This window comes from Fukomys damarensis, unplaced genomic scaffold, assembly GCF_012274545.1.
Source record: "Fukomys damarensis isolate Sample0158 unplaced genomic scaffold, DMR_v1.0_HiC HiC_scaffold_14, whole genome shotgun sequence".
Classification (NCBI taxonomy): Eukaryota; Metazoa; Chordata; class Mammalia; order Rodentia; family Bathyergidae; genus Fukomys; species Fukomys damarensis.
The window spans coordinates 11,019,638-11,045,261 of NW_022900926.1; positions in this window are offsets into that span (position 1 = coordinate 11,019,638).

Here is a 25,624-nt window from a genome sequence, read left to right on the forward strand (position 1 = left end):
GTTTCTGCACTGCAAGAGAAACCACCAACAGCTTAGAGACAACCAACAATGTGGGGAAAAAAATGTTGGCAGCTACTCCTCTACTATCTAGAATACATAAAGATCAGGGATTTAGCTCAGTGGTTCCGGCCACTGCTTCGCAAGCGTAAGGACCTGAGTTTAATCCCTGGTACCAAAAAAAAAAAAGAATATATAAAGAACTCAAAAATATCAGGCCCCCAAATATAAAGACCCAATTCAAAATTAGGCATCTGAAATGAACAAGACATGTCTCAGACAAAGAAGTAAAGGCAGCAAATAAATATATGAAAAATTTTCTGTACCACTGGTCATTCAAGAGATGCAGATGAAAACAGCACTGAGATTCCACCTCACCCCAGAAAGAATGGCTGTCATCAAGAAATTAACCAATAACAAATGCTGGTGGGCGGAAAGGAACCCTTCTTCATTGTTGGTGGGAGTGCAAACTGGTGCTACCACTGTGGAAATCAATATATTTAAGGAGGTACCTTAAACAACTAGGATTAGAAGTCCCATTTGACCCAGCTACTTCTTCCCTGCTGGGTATCTTCCCAAAAGAATTTAAAGAATCATACCACAGTGATATATGTGCACCCATGTTTATAGCAGCACAGTTTGTAAAAGTTGACACTTGGAAACAGCCCAATTGCCCATCGACTGGAGACTGGATAAAAAAGATGTGGTTTTTCTATAAAATGGAGTACTACTCAGCCGTAAAGAATGAGAAACTAGAGACGTTTATAGCTAAGTGGATGCACATTGAGGACATACTCATAAGTGAAATAAATAGGACACAGTTGAGTAAATACCAAAGAGTTTCTCTGGTGTGATAAACTAAAAGTGTAAATAAGGGTCAAAATGTATAATTGATATTGTGTAATAGGAAGAAAAGGTCTAGAGGTGTAGGGGAAGTGAGAGGGGTAGGGAAAAGGTAAGAGGGAAAAAGAAAATATAAGAGAAAAGAAAAATGGAAACAACATTACTGTAAACAGGGAAGGGTAGAGGGGGTGAAGAGAGGGCAGGGGAATGGGAAAAAAAATAAGAACCAAGATACATCATGTAAAGGTACAAGATTCCAAAGATGAATGTAACTATACTGTATACCTAAAATGTGCCAGTAAAAATGTATTTTAAAACTGATTAACTGCAAATATGTTTCATTTAACTCACACTTTCTCTGCCCCATTTATTTTTCTTTTTAGTTTTGAATTAGCAGAACCTAGCCTGTGTTTCCTACTTTCTCTGCATTCCCATTTTCTTCTGCTGACTTATAAAAATACATTTCTTGGGCCAGGGATTTAGCTCAGCAGTTCATTGGCCTGCCTCGCAAGCACAAGGACCCAAGTTCAATCCCCGGTACAAAAAAAAAAAATTCTTTTTTTTTTCTCATTGAGTTTATGAAATAAATAATTATACATGTATAAATACCGAATAGTTTCTCTGGTGTGAAAACTATAATGGTACATAAGATCCTAAAAATACATTTCATACCTTTGCTTTTCTGCTTGGCCCTGAAATGTACTTGAGTTGTCACTCTCATACTGACTTTTTATAAAAGTTTTATCCTTTTAATTTTTACTTGTGATTTTGCTCATTTTTTTTTTTCTTCTGGAACTTGAGTATAATTTTTTAATTCTGGGTTTATAGGTTTCTTGTATTTTGTCAAAGAGTGTTCTTAAAAACGCTGTACCTTAAGAAATGTGCTGGATGAGGGACGTAGCTCAGTGGCTCCATGCCTCGCAAGTTCAAGATGCAAGATTCTGAGTTCAGTCCGTTTGGGGTGGGGAGAATAAATGTAGTTTTCTTTCAGGTTTGGTTAACTGATTTTGTGGCCCTTTGCTGAGCAAAGCAGTACAATGTAAATTTTGTCTGTAGGATATAAATTTCTATAAATATCTTTAAACTGAGCATGTTTATTTTAATATATTTATTCAAATTCTTTATAACCATACGTTTTTGCTATATGACTTGTTAGGTTATGCAGCATGTCACTAAATTTTGTTCCATTATTTTTATTGTAATAGAATCTTAATGTTCTGAGCTTTTACATTATGATTCACAACTGTATTGTTTGATGTGTGAAGTTTCATAATTGCTATAGCTTCTTTATACATTGTATGTTTTTTCATCTATGATTTATTTAAGGGTTATGGTTATAGGTTACACTTTAATTGATCACAAAATTGACACTTTCTCTTAGTTTTGTTTTGATTTCTTGTGCCTGATCTCATTGCAAGGAAATATCTTTTTCATTTTAAAGTATTCCTTGTTATATTATTTTAGATATTAATCCTTCATTTTTAAATTAATCTGAAGCTACTTCCTCTGGGGTTTGTAGGTGATTTTTTTTTTTTTTCGGTACCAGGGATTGAACTTGGGTCCTTGCGCTTGCAAGGCAGGACACTGAACCGCTGAGCTAAATCCCTGGCCTGCAGGTGATATTTTAATGAGCTACAGTAGAAGGAAAAAGTGCCTCCTAGTGTGCAAAGCAAATCAGTGTTCAATGAATGATAGTCTCCTATATCACTTCTCTCTATTTTTTCCCAGGTTTCATCAAGGTTAAGAGTATATTTTCAGGAAAATCAGACTAGATTGAAGTTTTTTAAGGAAACTGTAAAATGTGCTGAATTGTGTTGCAGCTGGGCAGTTGGAATGATAATATGTTAACAGCCATTTCTGTGGAGTGGGAAGTCTAAAAGAAGGGGAGTATTGAGTGAGAATTTGTCAATACTGTTCCCTTGGCATCCAGGACACAAGCATTTTGTATCTAGATAATTGCTAAGTTTCCACCAACAGACAGATGTATGCTGCATGGATATTTTTGTAGAACTACACATCCATACACTCCACAGCTCTCTCAGAAAATTAAATACTAATAAAAGAACAGAAATGAAAAGCAGCAACATGAAATTCTTCAGAGAGAAACTAGCTGGCTGTTTTTAAAATATATAGAGATATCTTGGTTTGCGGTCATGATAATGAAGTATTTCCCAATCCCATTTCTATTTAAAATAAATAGGATAGCAATTGTGATAAATTCTCAAAGCATAGTGCCAATCTGTTCAGTTTTATTATGCAATAACGGAGTGCAGTAAAAAGAATCTGATGGGACAGGATCTGCCTAATTAGAACCGGACTAAGCTCGTGTGGGAGTAGTCTTTGTACTCCACACTTGAGAAGAATATTTTTATATGTTTTACAACGGGCATATTTTATCAGACTGTACTCTCGAAGTAACACTCATGCCAATCCTTTGTATTCCAAGTTATTTCCATCTGAAAGATTCCAAAAATAATTTTCTCTTTGAGCTATTTTAAAAAAGATAAAACATTTCGGGGGGAAGAATACAATTGTTAATATCAAAAGCCTAACTCACAAACAATCATTGGAGGGGTCTACATACCTATGTAACTCAGTCTTTGCATGTTGTAAACAAGGAAGCAGGGACCCAAAGGGGTTACATAACTTGTTTAAGCAGCTGGCTCTTCAGAGATAGTCAGTGTCAGGGCTGAATTGGAAGCCCTGGCTGCAGTTGCCTGGTACGTGAATGATCATTCTAATACTGGCACTGATGTGGAATATATTTCAGAATGTAAATAAGGTGTGGTCATTGGGAGCCATGAAGTTGTGAAAGAACTTGCTGCGAGAATTGAATGAAATAATAAATTTAAAAATGGGTGGCACATTATTTTGTATTGATGAATATTCAGAAAAAGTTATTCATAAGTACATATCTGTCTTTTAATTAGAAGTTATTATGATATATTCCAGACACCCAGAATTCAACGTAAGAAATGAAGCACTGCTTATGTTGTCACCCTATGTCACACTCTATCATCCTACCCATTTTCCACCAAATTAACTTTAACTTGGGTATTTAATATAGTGTGGTTCTTTAGTGTTTACATATGCACATGTCAAAAATTATATTGTGCTACCTTTACACATTTTAAACTGCAAATGCTGTCATCATATATGCATTGCACAAACTGCTTTTGTACTCAAAACTATATTTATGGTTTCTCATTGGAGTGTGTGTATAGTGTCTTTATTTTTAATTAAGCTTTAAATTTTAATATTTGGGTTTGTTCATTTAGTATTTTCAATGAACCTATGCTAATAAGACAAGGTGCAGAAGAATTTACCTAAATGGCCAAGTTAGTAAGGCAGAGTGAGATTTTCAATCCATGTAGCCTTTCTCAAAGGAATATATTCTTCACCATTCAATTTTGCTACTATGTGAATTTAAAAGTTTTTTAAAAACCTTGTGCTACTCTCAATGATTTTTATCTCGTTTAATATATCTGTCGTACTTTTTATTTTGGAGCAGTAGTGCTGAGCTGTGAGGTGTCCTTATAGAAAGTCCAATCTAGCAGTCTGCAAGTCAGTATCTTCATACAGAGACAGGCAAGATCAATTTTTGGTGACTAACTTCACATTTCCATAGTGCTCTGAGCTTTATCCTAGCAGATCACTTGTATATTGCACAGCAATTGTGGAACCATTTGTCTATTCTTCTGTTAGATACTAAAAACTTTAAGGGCAAAACTGTCTTTTTTCTCTTTTTGTTACCTCTAAGAATTGCAGTGTGCCCCATACATAGTAGGAATGAAATGAATGTTTGCAGAGTAAGTAAATGAAGACTAGTTCCACTCTTAATTCTTTAAAAATTATTGATTTTACTTCTAATGTAACCAAGGCAGAAATCAGTACATTCAACCTGCCAAAGACCTACATTCATTGCATGGTAAACACAGGACACCCTGTGTCCATTTAGAATCTGTAGCCAGTACTCCTTTCATAACTGAAGTCTATGAATGTAAATAGGAGGAAGAGAGAATCTGTATATAGAATGAAAAATTCCAGATGCATTCTGTTACCTAGCGACATCGTGAGAAGCATTTAGTCTCAGTCTCATCTCATGAAAACAAAGGACACCACTGTTAGTGTCTGACTCACATCAGTACCAGGACGATGGGACAATGAACAGTGTCTTAGCACATGGTGATCAGGCAGCCCCAGAAAGTGCTCCTTTTATAGAAGTACTAATGAGGCAATTTACTTAACCAGCATCCCCTTGAAAACCAAAAGCAGATGAAGCTCTGGTGCATTTAAAGGCTTAGGGGGAAAAAACTCTCTCAGTAGAAATAGAAATTAGTCTATAGCAGGTATCTGTGACACATATGTTCATGTGAAGCATTAACCATTAGTCATCATCCAATGGAAGAAACAGAACACCCTGCCTTCCTGCTGGAGAATGTGGTCCTGTATGTGACAACAAGGAGGTTGATTTTGTTTGGGAGGGCTTTTCACTTCTTTGACCCGTTCACCAAGACATGACCAGCAGTGTTCCCTAAGAAACTGTGATAGCCAACCCGACTCCATCTTGTACCTCAATGTCGTTTTGTACCTGTGCTTAGACAAAGTGCTTGTGCTTAGACAAAGCACCCAAACTCGCACATCCTGTTTGGCAGTAAACTTGCTGTAGTTGCAGGATATTGTGTAGCTCACTGATATGTGAAACTTTCTTGTGCTCCCCATTAACCTGGCATGGCTCTGCTTCTGTAAAATTCTGCTTACTCTCCCCTGAGTTCTCCCCTACTGAAAGCATGGTTTAAAAGGACAAAGCACACTGTTTTCTCATGGCCAAGAGAACTTTTGGGACACTAGCCCCATCAATATAATAAACCGGACACCAATCTGACACAGAGTGTGGTGCATCTCTATTGTTCTAACTTGATCCTCCATAAGAGAACAAGAAGGAAATATCACAGCTGCTTAGGTTTGGTAAAGTGTAGCAGCAAATGGAATAACCATTTCCTTACCCTGACATTCAAGTAGTCTATGACCTGAAACCCACAAGCAACCTCTTATTCCATCTCCATCGTGCTCATTGTACTGAAATACAGCATCTCCATCTTTTACTTTTATTGATTTTTCTAGCCTGGAAGGCTTCTCATATTTGTACTTAGAAAACTCTACTCTCAGAAATACCTGGATTCTAGCCCTCACTCTAGACTTACTACCTACAGCCCAGATTCAACAAATCCAGTGACATTGTCCTTAACCTCCTGCATTCTGTTACTTTGAAGCATCATCTCTGAAAAATCTACACCCATTATCAGAGGTAGTAAGCCTCTGGGCCCCTGCCTAAACAGGGAGGGTTGAGACCCTGTGGCTCCTCTCAGCTTCCTGAGCCCTCTGAAGAACCTAAGAAGTGTGTGCTGCTGCTGCTGATGTTTTGACACAGAGGGGGTCACTCAGAAGTGTGCAGCTGCACATTGCTTCTTACTTGCCTTATGTTCTAGTTTGGGGAACACCCACATCCAGGCTGCAGTACACGCAGTCCTTGGCCTGGCCACACCAGAGAGGTCCAGTCCACTAGGACAGCCGGCACCGGGAAGCTCCTGCCTTTTTGCTTCTGGCTTCCTTATGTCCCAGAACAGACATATTTCTCATACCCAGTAAACTGATAGTCACATTTCCCACTTTTTTCTTTTTCTTCACCCTGCTCATAGGAAATCGTTGGAAAAACAGTGCTAACAATAACAGACTGGTGATCTTGAGAAAAGAGCTCAGACAAGAGAGGTGAGGTCCCAATCTCCAAGTCTTGGCTTGGATTCTAATTGACATAATAAAACTGCCATTTAACTAAAAGTTTCTTTTTGTCCCTTTTGTGAAGTAAGGAAAGTAAAAACCCACCCTATCAGACAAATGGGCAAACAGGAAAAAAATCAATAATACTTGGATCCAACTCTGGGCTTGCAAAAAGCTCTCCGGATCAGGGCATTAAAGGAGCAACAATGATTACTGCAGAAAGATAAGAAACTCCTTATATTCTGAAAGCAAAAATGCCTGATGTGGCTTCACAGAGTGATTATGATTGTTAACGTTTGTAAAGAGCTGTACAAAGGACTTTCACATAAATTATGCCACTTAATCCTATTGCCATTAAAATATGCACAAATATTTTTCCCATTTAAAAAAAATGAGAAAAGTGAGTTCCAAAAAGTTCAATCTGTGTTAGACAGTTTAGGTGGCTCTAAGACCTTAATTGGTCTTTTGACTCTTGTTTTCTTTTTGCAATGCCACTGTGTTGAGAAAGGTATTGCAGGAAAAGTTGCATTAAAAGCAATTTAAGACTTTTTTATTAGTGCAAGACAAAATGCCCTGTGGGGATATAATATTTTCAGATTCCTTTTATAAAACCAAATTATCCTTGAAAATTATTAAAATGCTGATTAATACTTCCTGTGGAGGTTATTAACAACTGTGAAGAAAAGTTTCACCATTCCTCTGGTTAAATGGACTTCATTATAGAAACAAAATCAACGTGTGGCTAGACAGCGGCTCTAATAATTACAACTACAACCAAATGTGAAGGTACAGATAAAATAAGATATATTTAAATGGTATCTTTTTCCAAATAGGTTGTTTGGCAGGCACATCAGTAGCTGTTTAGTCAGAGTATCTTTGCCTTTGATGATTTTTAAATATGTGCTAATTAAGAGTTTTATTATTGATAAGTAATACTATAGTACACAGTTTACAACACTGTGCATATCTTATAAAAGTACCTTAATAAAGTTGTTCTTAAAATACAAATTTTAATTAATAAAGCAAATTTGATATTTAATTTAATAAGAACAGGGCCAATGGTTCTGTTTTACCCACAACATTGAAAAGGGGATCATTCATCCACGTTCTGCCCCGACAGAGGGTGAAATACGTGGGAAAGTTACTTGGCAGATGGACATTTCTGAAGCCGAGTAGCAGAGATGGCAGAATAATCACTCACAGAACCCCCTACTGTGCCATAGAAAGTGTCTTCTGATAGGCTCCTTCTGATAGTGCCAGGCTTTTACTGCTTTTCTGCCCCTCAGTAGTTACAAATTACATGAGAGAATCAGCAGTTGATAAATCTTAGCCTCCTTCCCCTCCCAGACTAGCAACTCATTCCTGCGCATACAAAAGAACACAGGAAGGGGACAAGGCAAGACTCTCTATGCTGTCTTTGCTGAAACTAGTGCACTGAGAACAAGACCCTTCATTTCTTGAAGCAAATAGCACGTTTCACGGTATTAGTTATGTTTCTTATTTGCTGCTTTTTTGATGCTCTGACATCTTGGAGACTCGTGCTGATCTGGGGAGATTGCCCATTACAGCAAGATAGCAGAGGGCTCACTCAGAACACATCTTGCATACGCAAACCAACCCATCCAGATTCTCTCACTATTACCCTCATTTAACACAGCATGCCAGTACTCCCCACCCTGAATCCATCCAAGACCAGTACTGGATAACTGGAGGGTACCTCCGTAACCCAGAACCTACCAAAACATCTAACTGGCTGATCATACAATGTTCACTTTGTCCTCCTCTTTCTGAGTTCTGGTACTTGTGGTCATGGGGCTTTTGTTTTGTTTGGAGTGACAGGGATAAAACCCAGTGTCTCCTGCCTGCTGTGCAATGGCGGCCCTGAGTCACACGCCTCTCCCACGGACCTTGATTGTAGGCTTCCGGTTTTGTCTTCCTCTATCCTCTCACTCCTGACTGACTCTGCTGCTGCCCCACATGGCCCACTGTGGTGCGGCATGGTTGCCTCTTTCTTTAGGGAAGTATGAATAATAAAGCTCCAGTTCAAAGGCAGCCATTCTGTGACTGTCACCTCACCTTATCTGATGAAAACAAATCTCAGGTACAATTCTTGAAAGTCTCATGAAGACCGCCCATTGGGAAAGTAGTATGGGGAAAGGGAAAGACAGTACAGGCCCAGTTTCCAGTTCTCATTGTTTTGTGGAGCATGTGGCCTTAAACAAACCCCCAAGATCCAAAAATATTAAACAATGTGGAACGTAAGTGATTGGATGAATGGATCAGACTAGATAATATCTAGAGTTATTAATCCAGAGTTATTCTGTTTTTAAAATTTAGTTGAGTTTTGTTATGTAATTTACTCACGAAAGAATAAATTAAAAGTTTGGTGTGAGATTTAACAATAACAATAGAAATGTCCCACGAATCCTCAGATTGGGGCACTGGTTAAGCCTCTTGTTTGTCCCCTCCCACTTTACATCCCTGTCTCACCCCATAGGTGATCACTGTGATAATAGACTCGACATTCTGTTTTGTATATCTGAAAAAACGTTAAAATGTTTACCATCTTTAAGTTAGTGTATTTTAACTCAAGGAGCTATTGCTAAATTCAAACTTGCCAGAAAACTACCAAGTTCCCTTGCACAGTGATTCTCAAGCCCAGAATTGAGCACCATTGAGGAACTACTTGAAATCACAGACTCCCAAGCGTCCCTCACAGCCCACCCAGCAGGGACCTGTGGTGATGGACACAGGAGCTGGCTTCTGATTAAAGCTCAATCTGAGACTGGAATGGCCTGCTGGGTTGGCCGCCACTGCTTTAGCAATGGTTCTAAAATCTTCCCATTTCACAACCACAGCTCTGTAAGAATTTGGGATCCATTAAGAGACCAGAAGCTGAGTTTTCCAAAGAAGACTATATTTTACTGTTACAGGTAATAGCAGTAGCCCCAGGTTTCTGAGATGAAGATTGTTGAGAGTGATTTTATAAAGACAAGGGGTGGTTGGCACGACCTGAGTTATGCCTTCAAATCCAATGTGAAATCCACTAGCTCACAGACCCTTCTCATTTGAATTAGCCCAATCATTGCTTAATCAAGCGTCTATCACCACTAAGATTCTATCCTATTGTATGGAAGTAACAGCGAAGATGTTACTGAGTTCTGACTGTGTGCCCACCATCATTTTAAGCACAGCTCAAAAACCAGCTCTCTAATTTCAGAACATAGCTATAAGGTAGATGCCAATGCCACCCCAACTTCATATATGAAACAACTAAGGTCCACAGAGGAAAAGCAATTCGCCCAAAGCCACACAGCTCGCAAACCACAGGACTGAAATTAGAACTCAGGCGGTCAGTTCCAAAACCTAAGGTAGGCAGCACTGTGCAGAGAATTAGCATTTGTGAGATCACCAGAATTGAAGGTGCTTTATCTATTGTCTCATTTAATCCTCCTAAGCAAATAGGCTCAGCTGCTTGTCATTTATCCAACATTGGCAGCAAATAAATCATTTGAATCTCATATAACTTCAGGACTCTTGTGGATGCATGTGACATAAAATTCAATAGTAATGGATTTAAACAAACAAACAAAGGAATATATTGGTCCAATAACTGGAAAGTCCAGAGAAGGGATGAGCTTCGGGGACAGGTTATTTAAAGGTTCCAAGTGTTATAACCCAGACCTGGCATTGTTTGTTTGTCTCTTCTTCAGCTACCTCAGTGTTAATTCCATTTTCTTTCCTCACAGACAACTTCCAGGAACCCCCACTCAATTAGAAAACATGCTACTTCCCAATAGCCAAAAATCAAAGATTTCGCCCTGAGTCTGCATGCCGACTGCTACAGCAATCATGCAGGATTTGCAAAACACTGGCTCAGCCCGATGCAAAGGCTGAGAGCCAGCAGGGACAGATGCCCACTGCAAAACAAGCCCTGGCCTCTCCATAAATAACACATAATTTGTGCGTGAATGGATGTATTTTCTGTTCAAGTGCCCAGCAGTGCTTTCTTAACAATCTCTACTTTCATAAGCTCTTTGCCAGAACTCCGGGAGAAAAGCCGGAGGCTGAGCTTTCATTTGGATGAGTGGTGAGTTCCCTTGTCCGGTCCACCTGCCCCTTCAGGTCCACTTTCTCTTGCTGCATGAGGGCCCCAATGGCCTGGGGAAGGAAGAGGTGGAGGCTGTCACTTACTGTGCCACACTTCCTCTCTCTGAGCACTAACTGTCTCCCTGGGGCCCTCTCTTTTCGGGGAGCAGAACACGGGATCTCCTCTCCTTTTAGATCCCCAAATCCTACTGGGGCTTTGGAGTCTCCTCCAGGCTCTGACAGGAAGTAGGTTACAGGTCCTTTGGTCCAGCACCCGTAAAGTCAAAGTGCTTATTGCTGCTCCTCTGTCTCTTCTGCTAATGCTTTACCGAGGCATCTTTATCAACCCTCAGAGTTTCGAGTTGGGGAGACTGGAAAGAAATCTCTATCCTCCTCAAATTTCTGACTCGCAAACATTTGCCTCACCTTTCCAAACCACAAAATAACATTTGGTACAGGAAAGGCCCAGACGAGGTTCTAGACTACCTCTCCAGCCCCTGACATAAGAAGAGCAAAGTGAGAGGAAATCACCACACAAAAACCAGTGGTTAATATTTCAAAAATATTTTCCTGTCATGTTAGCAGCTATCAAATGTCTGCAGTGTGCCAGGAGGTATGAAGACCTCGCACATCTCCATCATTTTTCACATTACTACTACTATGTCTCCAGTGCATTGATGAAGAAACTGAATCTCAGATAGGTGAGATAATTTGTTCCCTGTCAAGGGGAGGAGCTGGAAGTGGACCCGCCATCAGAACCACTACATGAAGGAAGGGGCAGTGCCCTTCTCAGCGCATGAGTGATTGGCAGCTGGTTTGGCCAATAGAAGGCACCAATGGGAGATGGGCGTAGTATGAGGAAGAAGGCTGGGCCTCTGTGCCCACACTTTTCTTCTTGCCCCGGGTGGCGTCTGTGGCAGCTCTGTTATCCACAGGCTTCACAGTCACCCTTGCCTGTTCAACCCATTCCCCTCACTGGATTCCTTCCACTGTGAATATTTGAAATTGTTTCCCTTTACCCAGTTAGAGTGGGGTTTAAGTACTGGTATTTGCTCTCTTTCTTTTGCCCTTACTACCTAGGAAGGAGGGCTGGGGTAGGGAAACAGTGTGTGAGTTCAGAGAGGTGCTCTTGTCACCAAAGGCATTGCTCTCAAAACTGCAGAGGAGTCCGGGAGAAGAAAGATGGGAAAGAGGTCCCTGCACATCTGCCTGCCCCTGCCAGGGAGTTGCCACAGGAAGTATCATTTTACTTCACTCTTGCCTCGACGGAGTAAGTCATCGTGACACAACTTACAAATAAGTTATTTTTATCCCAGCAAGTAAAACAGCTTTTGGCTGCTATTCTGAAGTGGAGTGGGAAGATTTGAGTGAGAGGCTGAGACTTACTGCTGGGGGACTTCTGCAGCAACTGCAGTAACTTTGGTGTCACCCAGAGGCAGTGACTGCACCCAGAGGAGTGGCAGCAGGCACCCAGACCAGGCTGGGAGCTCTGATTACTGGTTATGAGTCCACATCTCTGGGCAGCATCATCTGACCACATAAATAGCCATGGGACACATCTGTATAGTTCACCTTCTATAGCTATCGCTGTAGCAACCAGCAACCAGGATTTCTTTTTTAGACTAAGTTCTTTTCTTTGAGGGAAAATATGGGAACTGTATTTGAAAGAAAACAATCTATACGTAAGAAATATGACCTTAGATATTCAAAGAGGCTCATCTTCACTAAATAACAAAACAGTGATTTGGGGCAGTGTCAATTAGTTCAAATGAGAAGCTGCTGGTTGTGAACTGTACACATTTCAAGCGAAAGAATGTTCTAAAGAAGCCTGTCTCGGATCAATCTGCTTCTCGTTTATATTTAATTTTCTTGCAAATGGTGAAACAGAACAGTTCGTGCTGAGCAATAAGCTTCTGGGTTGAATCTAACAGCTTTTAAAAGCAAGGGGTGTGAGGAGTCCAAGTTCACAGGGCCTGCTTCCAGATTTGATGTCTCTTCTAAGCAAATCATCAAAGAGCCTGAACTTGGAGAGTACCGAAAGAAATTGCTTTATCTATTTTCTTCTGTCATTACCCCCCAAAGGAGCTGTAGGATCCCCTTTTCTTGTCCCTTAAAGATATTTCATTTAATAAAAAAGAGATAGCTTGTCTGCTATTTTTAGGCTTAAAAACTCCAGTCTGGATCAATTTAAAACTTTCATCCAACTTCACTTTCAGCTCCTCCTGCTCTGAAGGCCAACTAGGCCTCTACCCAAGTGAGGAGATAGGGCAGTCACTTCCCTCGCTGGGATTGGGCGAAGGAAAGACAGGGAGGGAACTGTGACCCTACAGGCCTGGGAGGCTGCTCCTCACGGTTGTCCATGGTGCCTCTGACTTAAGTGGCTTCAGTCCTGGGCCTTTCAGAAGTACAGATTGAGCAACCCTTATTCAAGATGCTTGGGACCAGGAATGTTTGGCATTTTGAAATTAGAGGGGTGGGGGGTATTTGAATATGCCTCTTGAGATGGAAATCTTGGCAATGGCGCAGAAATCTAAACATGGAATTAATTTATGTCTCATGCACCTTGTATAGATAGGCTGAAGGTGATATTATTAATTCTGTGCATGGAGCAAAGTTTGTCAACCATCAGAAAATATCACTTGTGGCATCTTAGTGCTCAAAAAGTTGCAGACTTTGAAGCATTTGAGAGTTCAGAGCTTTGGATCAGAGGTGCTTGCCATGTATCTACTTGCACCATCTTTTCATGCCAAGCAGAAGGAAGGGCGCTGTCCCTGAGCTGCCACTAATCCTGGTGCCTCCTCCCTCCCTAAAGTGCAGAGGACAGATCCCTGCAGGTGGGAGATGGTCTCAGTCATGTACCCCATGCTCTGGGATCTTTTCTTCAAGCCCACTTCATGTGGCTTGGGTGTGGAGTGCAGGAGTTTCTTGACACATCCCCCAGGGAAGAGCCACCAGGTCCCTCTTCCTAGATCCCAGCTCTGACTCTTCTCATAGCTCCAAATGTCTACCTAATCAAGGAGCTGAGCTGGTGGCAGCAGGTCTGGCTTTGCTGCTGCTCCTCCTGGGTGCTTTCTTGTTTCACTTGCAGGGCTTTAAAGGCAGTCAAGCATAATCCTCCAATTCACACTCGGCATTCTATTACTTAAAACACCAACCTCTGCAATAAAAGTATCAAAAAACCAGGCTTCATGACAAATAAAAGACAGGGGATACAGCTTTGCTGGGTGGTAGAGCACCCCTGGGTTCCATCCTCTGTACACACATGCATGCACGCACACACACACACACACACACACACACACACACACACACACACCACAAAAGACTGTTTTCCTCAAATTGGCACAAGCACATTTGAAAACATCTACTCAATAGGTGATTTAAAATTATACTATTTACGAAAACTAACCAGAAAATACAGCAAAATCTAAACAGATTTTTATTAAAGAAACAGATTTGTAAGAATGTCACACCTCCCCGCATACATGCCAAGCCTCGGGGGCACCCCAGGATTCTCAACATTTCTTATTTTGTATGCTCTGTACCTGTCTGCTTTTTTCTTGTCCAATTTAGCAAGTAGTTTATGTAACTTATCATTTTGTTTTCTACCCCCAAAGAAGTAGTTTTGGGTTGTTTGCCAGTCCTGATACTGTTTATCTGTTTTCTAACTCACATATTTTTGCTTTTAAGTGGGAGACCACTTCTCTGCCCCACCTGGGCCAGTGCCTTCAGCTGGGCAACAGCCCATCCCCAAAATTAATTTTTTTTTGTATTTTTGAGACAGTCTGTCTATGTCATGAAGTTTCCTGGGCTGGGCTCAAATTTTCTGTCATCCCAACTCAGACTCCCAAAGCACAAAGATTAGAGGTTTGTACTACCACACCCAGGTGCTTTTAACACTTTCACTTGTTTTTGTTTTATTTTTCATAGTTTTCTTTTCTAACTCTCTTATTAAAGTGCTCATTTTATCTATCCTGTCACTTATATTAATATGCAAAGCAAGAATTTTTTTCTCAGATCACTTAAATACATTCCTGAAGTCTGATATTTTCATGATTGCATTTTATAGGTACTCTGTTATTTTTTATTTCTAAATTAGAAGGGGATTTTGACTGATTTTGTTATTGATTCATTTTCATTGCATTAGAAAAATGCTCTTTGTACTTCTTGGATTTTTTTTCTATAATTACCTAATGTACCTTAATTTCTCAATCTCTACCACCTGTACTTGAAAACCAAGGTAGATTTTGAATATGTCAACCAGTTCTTGCCATGAATTTCATTGTTCTGGTATCAGCTATTAACTATTACTAGTTAATAAACAATGCAATATATATTATTAGTCCTTCCCTGTGCTTTTTGTCTTATTTCTTCTGTTACAAACTAAGAGGAGGAATTGAAAATCTGACACCAGTGCACTTCTGTAGATGCCTCCATTAGTACCTGAATCCTGCCACATGAATGTCACATGAAAGTCCCTTTGTGATTCTTAGATCTTCACTGAGAACTGCGCTTTGGCATTAAAATCTGAGTGCTCCATGACTTGAATTCCACATTGTTAGGGTTGCAACCTAGCATTTCTTCCTCCTTTCCCTCACCCTCTCATGTCCCTTTTTTTGTCACTTACATTATCTTACTATCTTTGTACTCTCACATACCTCAGACTTCTATTTTTTGATATGAAATTTACCAAACCTGCACTTTCCTGGCATATATTTGTCCATTTAAATACTTTGTCTTTCTGAATCAAAATTTTTTAAGTATCTCTCTTGTGTAGAAAAAAATTAGACATTGCTTGGTGGTTCACTCTGAAAATATATTTCTTTTACTAAGCCAATTATTTTCACATCAAGAAAGGGAATGTTTACATATAGATACAACAGCTGTGCATTGCCTTAATTTTTCATTTGTTTTATACAGTTTTATTAAAACATTTTACTGTGTAGTCTATTTGCTTAGCTTATATTTTATCTTTAAAATGTAATTCTGATGTATGTATACAAAGGATTATATTTTGCTTCTAATGGCTCTGTTATGGAAGAAATTAGTAAGCAGTAGGCACAGAGACACAGAATGGAAGTAAAATAACAAAAAGTTTATTTCGCTAGAAAAAGGCCAATCACACCAAGAGCACTGCTAGAGATTGACCCCCCACTAGGTTATAGCTCCTTCTTTTATAGGGTTTTATAGCAATGATCTCATTCAGGTGGTTACGTTTCATTCTCAATTCATATTACCGATATACAAATCATAGTCACAAGACAGTTAAACGTGGATGTAGCAATTCTTTGTAGTAAAGGAGTTTACCATTAAGATTCATCCAGCTATCTATCCTAGCCCATAGAAAGGGGATATCCAGGGTCATGAAAGCAAATGTTAACAATGGTTCTTTTCATCTTGATACCTTTACAATCACATGGTTTACAGAGCTTTGGAGCTCAGGGTCTTGAGGTGCCCTGCTATCTCATGATGAGACCAGATTCCGCATTCAGTGGTTAATGCCTCTGGTATCTGTTAATTCTGAATTCAACAAAGCAAACTGCTATTAAAACAGCAGAAGCCATTCTACATTGTGACATTTTGTAGGTTTGCTATTTACAAGAGTTTTGCCTATCACTTCTGTTTATAATTGTATGTTATTTATAAGCTCTTTTGCTTTTTATAGTTTGATAGTTTCCTGCTAAAAACAATATTTTTTCTCTCCTTTTTAACCCCTCTCTTCTATTTTAGTCAATTTCATCATCTTTATTAATGTTTAGATTTATACTCTTAAATATGCTCACATTCTATTACAACTCTAAAAGATATACTTTTTAATGAGAAACTGGGTTGTTTTTTTATTTTGAGACAGTCTTGCTGTGTAGCCTAGGCTGCCCTTAAACTCACTGCAGTCCTCCTGCCCTGGCCTTCCAAGTGCTGGAGAGCTAGAATTACAGGTGTGTACCACCACACCCAGCTGTTTGTTGTTTTTGTTTTTGCTTTTCATAACCTTGAAGTGTCACTCCTAGAGGCCACCTATTATTTTTGATGGGAGAATAAACAAAATAAAGCAGTGATTATATGTAGTGGAAATATCAGACAATTTCTTGACTGGATGATAAAATTAACATCATCTGTGAGGTCCAGATGAGCTTCTGGCAGACCCAAATGTGAGTCCTGAGGAGGACACAACATCACCTATGCAGTGGTATAGCCAGGAAAGCAAAACCTAGACCCAATCATAAGGAAACCAGACAGACACAAGTAAGGAAGGCTCTGCTAAAATTAAAAATAAAAAAAATAAAGTATTTGTAGGGACCATAATCTCCCAGATCACCCATGTCATAAAAAGGCAAAGGCCAAGGAAATGTTCCAGATTAAAGGAGGTTGAAGAACATAATAAATGCAATACCTGAACCTTGACTACATCCTGTCTGACAAGAAAATGTTTTATAAATTATACCACTGGGTTTGCTGCCAAAGCTTGAATATAGCTGGTAGTTTAGATAGCAAATGTATCAATGCATTTATGGAGTTGACAATTATACAGCAATTATGGAAGGCCATGTCCCCATTGTTAGAAAATACAAGTTGAGATATTTAGGAGTAAAGGGTTAAGATGTATGCAACCTACTCTCAAGTGTTTCAGAAAAAATTATGTATATAAACATGTGTGTGCATAAAAGGAGACTAATGCTAAAGCAAATTGTAAAATATTAACAATAGGTGAAAGAGGGTAAGATTATTATAGGTGTTCATTACTGTTTTTGGTTTTGCAACTTAAATTAAAATTTTTTTAAAAAATACTCTTGCAGTTTTACATATACCCACCCATTTTCCTTCTTTGTTCCATTTTATTCCCATTGTAACTAATATTTATATTTGTCTAATATCTAATATCTTGATTTTCATATTTACCTTAGAAGTAAAATTACAGTTACATTTTTTTCAGTGCTCACTACCAGTCCTTTTGCTTTGGCTTTCTTAGTTACCTCCTAATTGGTTAAGGGGTCTTTTAAGTAGATCCCTTAAAAGAGCTCATGGGAACACTATCCCTGAGCTCTTGCATTAAAAAGTAATTTCTCTGTAGCCTTTATGCTAGAAGGACAGCTTGCTGAAAGATAAATTCTTGCCGCACACTTGGTAGAAATAACACCATTGTCCTCTGGCAGCAACTGTAACTACAGAGAAACCTGCAATCAGCTGATTTTCTTTTACCCATGAAGACTCTTTTCTTTTCTTTTTTTTCCTTTTGTTGAAAGCCTGTTGTCACTATTGTAAAGTTGTTTTAATAGGACATGTTTTTGTGTTGACTGATCTGAGCCAGCTTTCCCTGAAGCATGGCATACCATTTCAATGCATAGAATTAAGTTTCTAATTTCAGAGAAATTATCTTGAATTATATTTTGAATATGTATTGCATTCCACCTGACTATTAATATGCTATATCAATTTAATTGGATTAAGAAATGCCTAGCAGATTCTTTTGAGTCTGTGTGGTGGGTTATACAGATGTGACCTTGGGTACTATAGATAGTCCTTGGGTCCTTTCCTCTCTGGCACTCTTCCTCTGCTATGCTTCCTGTCTGCCATGAACTAAGCAGCTGTGCTCCACCATACCCTTCCCCCATGATATTTCTGCCTCAGAATTGGCTATGAATTGAATTCCCTGAAACTGAGCCAAATCACCTCTCCTCCTTTAGGTTGTAGGTGTTGGGCATTGTATCCCAGCAATGGAAAAGCTAATGCCAACCCTCCTTTGTCTTGTGTTTTCTTTAAAGATGCCAAATCTATGCATGCTGGATGACCTTTATCTTTTTATTATAGCTACCTTGGGATGGAAGGAGCCTTGTTCCCTGGGTTGGCTGCTATTGGCTCCTAAACTCTATGCACTTATTCAAGTGGAAGTTAACTGAATCAGGTCGTATTTGATTAGCAGAATGTGCACAATACCATCCTACCAGAATTGGGTCTCAGTTCTCTAACAATGTGTTTTTCTTTTTTCCTGTCCTCAGCATAAGCAGCTACTCTGTCACTAGAAAGGGGCTGCATGAGGAATGGGGGCTCTCATTTCACTATAATGGGAATTCCTGTTTTCCTATCTTTCAGGGTAACAAAATCATCCAATGAGATCTACAAGCATAATTTTATGGTTAGTATTTGTTGATGAGCACTGTGTTCTTTTTTATCTTTCATTTACACTTACTGTAGTGTGAAAAAGGAAATATTGACAATTTTACTCTTCATTCTAACCCTCAGAAATTCAGTTTTATTGTCTATAAAATGAACCCAGTAAAATACAACTTGCAGAATTCTTGCAAGGATTTGCAATAGGATATGTAATAATCTTCCCCTATGGTTTATGGCATACAATAGGTGGTTTACAGCTGGACATCTATTGATTTCTATATGTGCTGTACTTATCCCTCTGCTTCATTCTTTTTTGTTTTTTTTTTGGTGTTTTTTTTTTTGGTACCAGGGATTGAACTCGGGTCCTTGCACTTGCAAGGCAGGCCACCAAACCACTGAGCTAAATCCCCGGCCCTCCTCTGCTTCAGTCTTTATATTTAATGAAGGCCAATTTTAATTCAAACCAAAAATAGTCTGGAAATTTAGCCTGTTTCACAATTGATAGAAGTATAGAAAGGCAACTCAGAACAAAATCACTCATCTGATTTTAATCTAGCCTAGAAAAATCCAAATTTTGATGTATTTTTTCATCCCAATTTAAATGGTATTTTAAAAATTGGAGTAGGAAAATATCTTTTCATGTTTATTACTGTGATGATAATACACTATTTAGTCTTTGAAAAGGATGACTTGAAAGGTATTTTTGAAAAGAAATCACTTAAATATTGAGCAGTACAAACCAAAAAGACACAGTGAAAGTACAATCGCTTTTGAAATTAAAAAAAAAAGCCAAGCCCTGTGATTTCAGATTAATCTACTCAATTCTTTTTAACTTCAAGTTTCTCATCTACAAATGAATTTTTTTAATTATATAGGATATTAGGATTAAATGAAATAAGAGATATGAAAATATTATACAATTTTAACTATTTTCTACTACATGCCCCAGATATTTGTATCAGAAAAATAACTGTGATTTGTTTTCACATTGGTGAATTTGGAGTCCTATAGTGCCTATATTCACTAGGTGTCTGGGTGAAAACTACTCAGTAGTAATGATTATCTTTGCCCAGGTACTATCTCAGGAAGCCCAGGGATGCCCTAATTGCAGCTGCCTTTCCATAATTTATTTGAGGCCCACTAAGGTTACTTTTGCATGAGTAGTTACAGACTAACTAAGCTGACTTCCTCAGGTCAGTTCAGGTAACAGTGAGGTCTGACAAGGCAATGAGGCCATTTGTAGAGTACTCAATTAAATCTTTACAGCTGGGGAAAGATCTTTACAAATTTGTCATTTTCCAAGCTTTTCAATAGGTCTTTGTTTGTGATTCCCATATCCCAGCCAGTCATCTGTCATTCAGAAGCATTCTGAAAAAAAATACCCTTCTTTTAAAATCACTGTGGGTGTGAAATTCTTAAAAGCTCTGTGAAATAATGTCTCATAGCTTTCCAGGTGTGATAGTTTATTGTTGTAATCTCTAAATAATGCAATTATCAGGACATATGTCTTAGTCTTCAGTAAGCACTTAGTGATTTTTACATGTCATACTCAAGGGACGTGTGAAATCAACATGCCTCCATTTTTTGCTATCTCATCCATAACTTCTAGGCACAGCCCACAGCCATTTCTCTACTTTCTGTGTAAACTCCCACTATCCAAAATATACCATCTGTCAGCTAAAGTGATCACTTGGTTCTTCTTGGGGCTATCAATACCCACCGTGTTTATTTTATTAACGTTTTTTAAAGGCAATCTTTTTGAGTGTCAGCAACTCACATCAGAAAGGAAAATTGATGGAGTTGAAATCATTATTCTAAGGACAATTTCTAGAATGCCAACTTGCCCAGAGCAAAGAAAATGCTTTCTACCTAATAGGACTATACCTAAACAACAACAACAACAACAACAACAACAAACACTGTTTTTATCTTGGGATCATGAAGACATCTCTCCCCGAAGTCTTTCTCTCACTGAGATCCTTTGATACTTGTATAATTTGATCTACTCATGTGATTTATAGCATTTGGGTTTCATGATTGTGAAAGAACTGTGAGATAAAAGTTTTTGAAATGAACAAAGGTAGTGATTATAAAAATATTGACATTATATTTGTAAATGGATTGTTGTTTATATGTCCAATTTATCCCTTCAGAAAGATTTTCATTCAAAATGCTGAAAGACTGTACACACGTTTAGCAGAAAAATCCAAGAAGTTACTTTGAAAACATGAGATGCTGACCCATTAAGTGAGTTTTCACAATGCATTACCAGAGCACCCATCAAATCAAAGGTCAGTGGCCAGAAAATGTGTGCACAGCCACTGTACTGGCCCCTGTCAATGGATAGTCAGATTTATGGAAAGACCAGATTTAGGTATCAGCAGGACTTACAGGGCTTACTTATCAGACACCACCATGAAGTCAGCATTGTCGTGACACAGCTACCCATTGATGGCCAGGCTGAGCTCTGCTCCAAACTCTAGAGGCAGCACTCCATTTCTCTGCACTGTGGCTAAAATTCTCCACAATTAGACACCTCCTGGGCAGAGTGAGCTGCATTGTCTCAGTGAGACCCAACCCCTGTCCTTTGCTTTGGAACAGTCAGAGTAGCAGATGATGTTTGAGTAAGTGATTTTCTGGAAGCACAATGGATCTTTCCAGGCCCAGCTTTATATAGGGGTTGGCCTGGCGCACTTCTGCATACAGCAGTGCAAGGATGCATGACATGCAGGCCAGGCTTATCTCATCTATTTCCACCAGATTCTATAATGCACAACACTCAGCTTGCTCCATATAACCAGGCGGATACATCCTGATCCTGGAGCACTCTTGGTGTGGCAGACAGGTTCACTTTACTACTCTATGAGAGCCAGGCTCACATCCCTTAGTTAATTTGAGTTTATCCTCACTACTGAAATGCAAGGCACAAAGGGGGCTATGTTCCCACACTGGCTTTATGACAAAGGGGCCAAGAAAAAGGCAATTTAAGTAAGACTTCATTCTGGAAATTATGCTACCCTCAACTTCACATTAGCCAGTAAGAGCAGCCAGCTTTAGTCAGTCTGTGACCTAGGTGTGAATCTCGGGAGCTTTCAAGCTTTGCAGAAATGAATCCTGGTTCTGAAGCTTAGCCCTTGTTTATATGGTGGCTGGTGCTTGGGCTCTCTGAGCAGGTTTTCTCCATAAGTGATACTATAATAAAATTTAAAGCCCAGGACTAATAACAGAATTAATGAGATATGTATAAAGCTCTTGCTGCTGTTCCTGACCTCTGGTAAGTGACTGATAAGTAATAACCATTAATTTCAGTATAGGAGTGAACTGTAAACCATAAGAACAATTGTATGTTATTAAATGAAAGAGTATGTTTATGTTTACGTAGTTATAACATTACATTTTCAATAATTTTATTAGTGCATATTAATATTACACAATAATGAGGTTTATTTGGGGAAGGTGGTACATGCAATTAATTTATCTTAATCAATTTAAATCCTATTACCCCTTCTCCTTTTTCTTCCCCTCCCATTTGTCTCTTTCTCCGTCTCCAGAAGTCTACCTGTTGGTTTCCTGTCCTCTTTTATTTACTTATTTATTTACTTATTCATTCCTTTTTTCTGTTGCTGATACAAAAGAAATTATGTGATATTTAACTTTCTGAGCCTGGCTAATTTCACTTAAAATGGTGGTTTCTAGTTCCATTCATTTTATTGCCAATACCATATAGCTAAGTAGTAGTCCCTTGGGTGAATGCACATTTTCTTTATCTATTCATCTACTGATTAGCATCTCAGTTATTGTGAATTGCACTGCTATAAATATGGGTAGCTACGTTGCACTCTGCTACATAGTCCTAAAGTCCTTTCAGGAATATGCCCAAGAGTACTACCCTGGGTCAAATAGCATTTCTGTGTTTATTCTTTTGAGGAATCTCCACACTGATGTCCAGAGTGGCTGTGCTAGTTTACATTCCTTTCACTAGGCCCCACCTCTTAAAAGTTCCTACACATCCCAACAGCACCACTGACTGGCAACCAAGCCATATGGGTATCTGAGGTACAGCCAACAGCCAAAGCATAACAATCATACCCATGTGCAAAAGAGTATAGTTAAAAAAACTTATATCAATTATTAAATGCAATAGATCTCTATGTACCATACTGGTGCTGCTTTTGTATTTTTATTTAGCATGATTTTTTTGAGACCATCATGTTATTATACTGAAATCTATAGCATTCCTGTTATTGCATTGAGGCATTGAGGTAATGCCTTGATAAGTACAAAATAGATCACATTAATCAGGAATAGATACATCAAATTGGAGTGCCTCAATGTAATAACAGGAATGCTATAGACTTCAGTATAATAGCATGATTGTCTAAAAAAATCATGCTAAATAAAAATGCGAAAGCAGTACTACTATGGTACATAGAGATGTGAAAATCTATAATAGTACATAAGATCCTAATGAGATAATTGACCATGTGAAATAGGAAGAAAAGGGCTAAAAGTGTAGGGAAAATGGGAATGGTAGGGGAAAGGTAATAAGGGAAAAGAAAAAAAATATGACAAAATGAAAAAATGGAAATAAAATATTTGTAAATGGGGAGGGGAGGAGAGGGTGAAGGGAGGGCAGGGACAAGAGGAAAAAAATGAGAACCAAGACCAGTCATGTAGAGGTACAAGATCCCAATAATGAATGTAACTGTACTGTATACCTGAAATGTACCAATAAACTCAATAAAAGAAAAAAAAAATAATTTACATCCCCCCAAAAAATTGTACAGAATGTTTCACTTCTATAAATAATGTCATGAACATTTTTTCCACAGGTCCCAAATGTCATCAAAGATAAATGCCAGAAGTAGAACCCCTAAGTACAAATATTTTAAATTTTATTGCCTAGTGGTAAATTCCTTTCTAAAGTGATATCAGTTTACATTATCCCCATCAGTTTGTAACTATTCCTGTATCCTTGTGTTCTTGACAGTGTTTAAATTTTTCCCAGATTGGAAAATGGTATGTTGTGTTACTTAATTTTCTCTATATATTTTATATAAATACTTTGCTATGTAGACTGAAAATACACTCTTCATGTATGTTTCTGTATCAGTGTTCACTAGTGGAATGGATTTACAAAATGTATATATATTTATGGATTTACAAGGTAGGCTTACCATGGCCACTTTCAAAATCAGAGGGGCAGAGGGGCCTCCTGCAAGCTGGAGATCTGAAGAGTTCAGTCAGTAATCAGAGGCCAGGAGCTCACTGCAGAGTCCCATGTGTGTCCATGTCAGGAAGCCATAGGTCCGCAGTGGAAGTCTGGAGGCAGAAGTTTCAAGGCAATGGAGAACACTGGAGGTCCTCCAAAGAAAAAGAAGCACAGCTTCCTTCTTTACCTATCAGCCTCTTCAGTAAATCCATCATCCAGACACACCCAGAACTATGCTAAATCAATTGGCTGGGTGGCTTTTATTCAAGTTGACACCACAGTTAACTATCACAGTGCTGATAGCAAGTATTCTGTTTTTCTCAAATTCATTTCCTGTTATTTCATTGACATTTTTGCTATTGTAAATGGAATTTGCTAAATAGTAGTTGCTTGGAAATATAGAAGCCATTGACTTTGTATGTTGATATTATATCAGACCCACTTCCAGACTATTTCATGTACTTTTGATAGCCTGCCATTCATTATCAGTGTTCTCCAGATAAACAATTATATTACCTATAACTAATCACACTTTTTATTTCTTTCTCTCTAAAACACTATACACTTTGTTTTTTCACTTGTTTCCTTTTCCAATACAATGGGATATTAACCACTGCAGCCAATATCTTTGTTTTAGTCCTGTTTTAAATTGTTATGTTTGCTACATAATGATATTAAATAATTTTCATCAGGCTAAGGAAATTTTCTTCTCTTCCTAGTTTGCTCTTTTCAGTGTGTGTATTTTAATCATATGAAAGTATTGAATTTTGAATTTCTAATAAGTTATTTCTTTTCACTGCTTGTAATTTGTTTCCTGGATGCAATATTTCCCCTAATCTTTGGTAGTATTAGGTTCATTTTTGTCATTCTGTTCTTAATGCTTCATTAGCTCAGGTTTTTTTTTTCTGATTAGGTTCTGTGTTTTGTTTCTTTCAATGAATGGCTTTCCTGAATCTCTCATTCCTGACTTTGAATTTGTCTCCCTGCTGTGATTTCTGCAGGTGGACAGCTGTCTCTTTATATGAAGGAAGAAGCAAGAGAGTTGGACTCCACAGTCTTTGGATGACTGATGGGAGAAAGGCAGCCTGCCCATGGTGGGTTAACTTTGCACCTGGTCTTTTCAGCTTAACAGCTGTGTTCTTCCACCTGTCATCAACACTTGACTCTCTGTCCCAAAAATTGCTTCTTCTGGAAACAGATATCCCTGTTAAAGCTTGCTAGCCCTAAACGTGTGTGTGTGTGTGTGTGTGTATGTGTATGTGTGTTCAAGAGAAAGAGAAATTATCTCTAAGGAGTTCACCTGTAATATATTTTGCTACAATACCAAATGAATCAATCTACTATTTTCCTTTGTCCTTGTGCACCCTCTGGTTTCCACTACTTAGAAGAAGAGCTGAGATTGTTCTCACTTTTGATAGTGGGCTCTCTTGTGGGCTTCTGCCCACTTTTGAGGTTGTTTTTGATCTCTTTAAACTATGATCTAATTTTTAATTTAGGGATTCATCAAAATTTGGGGAAGAATTTCCTTTTTTTCTTTGTAGAGAATACACCTATGTATTTTTATATAGTCAGACATATATAGAAAGGCTAATCTAT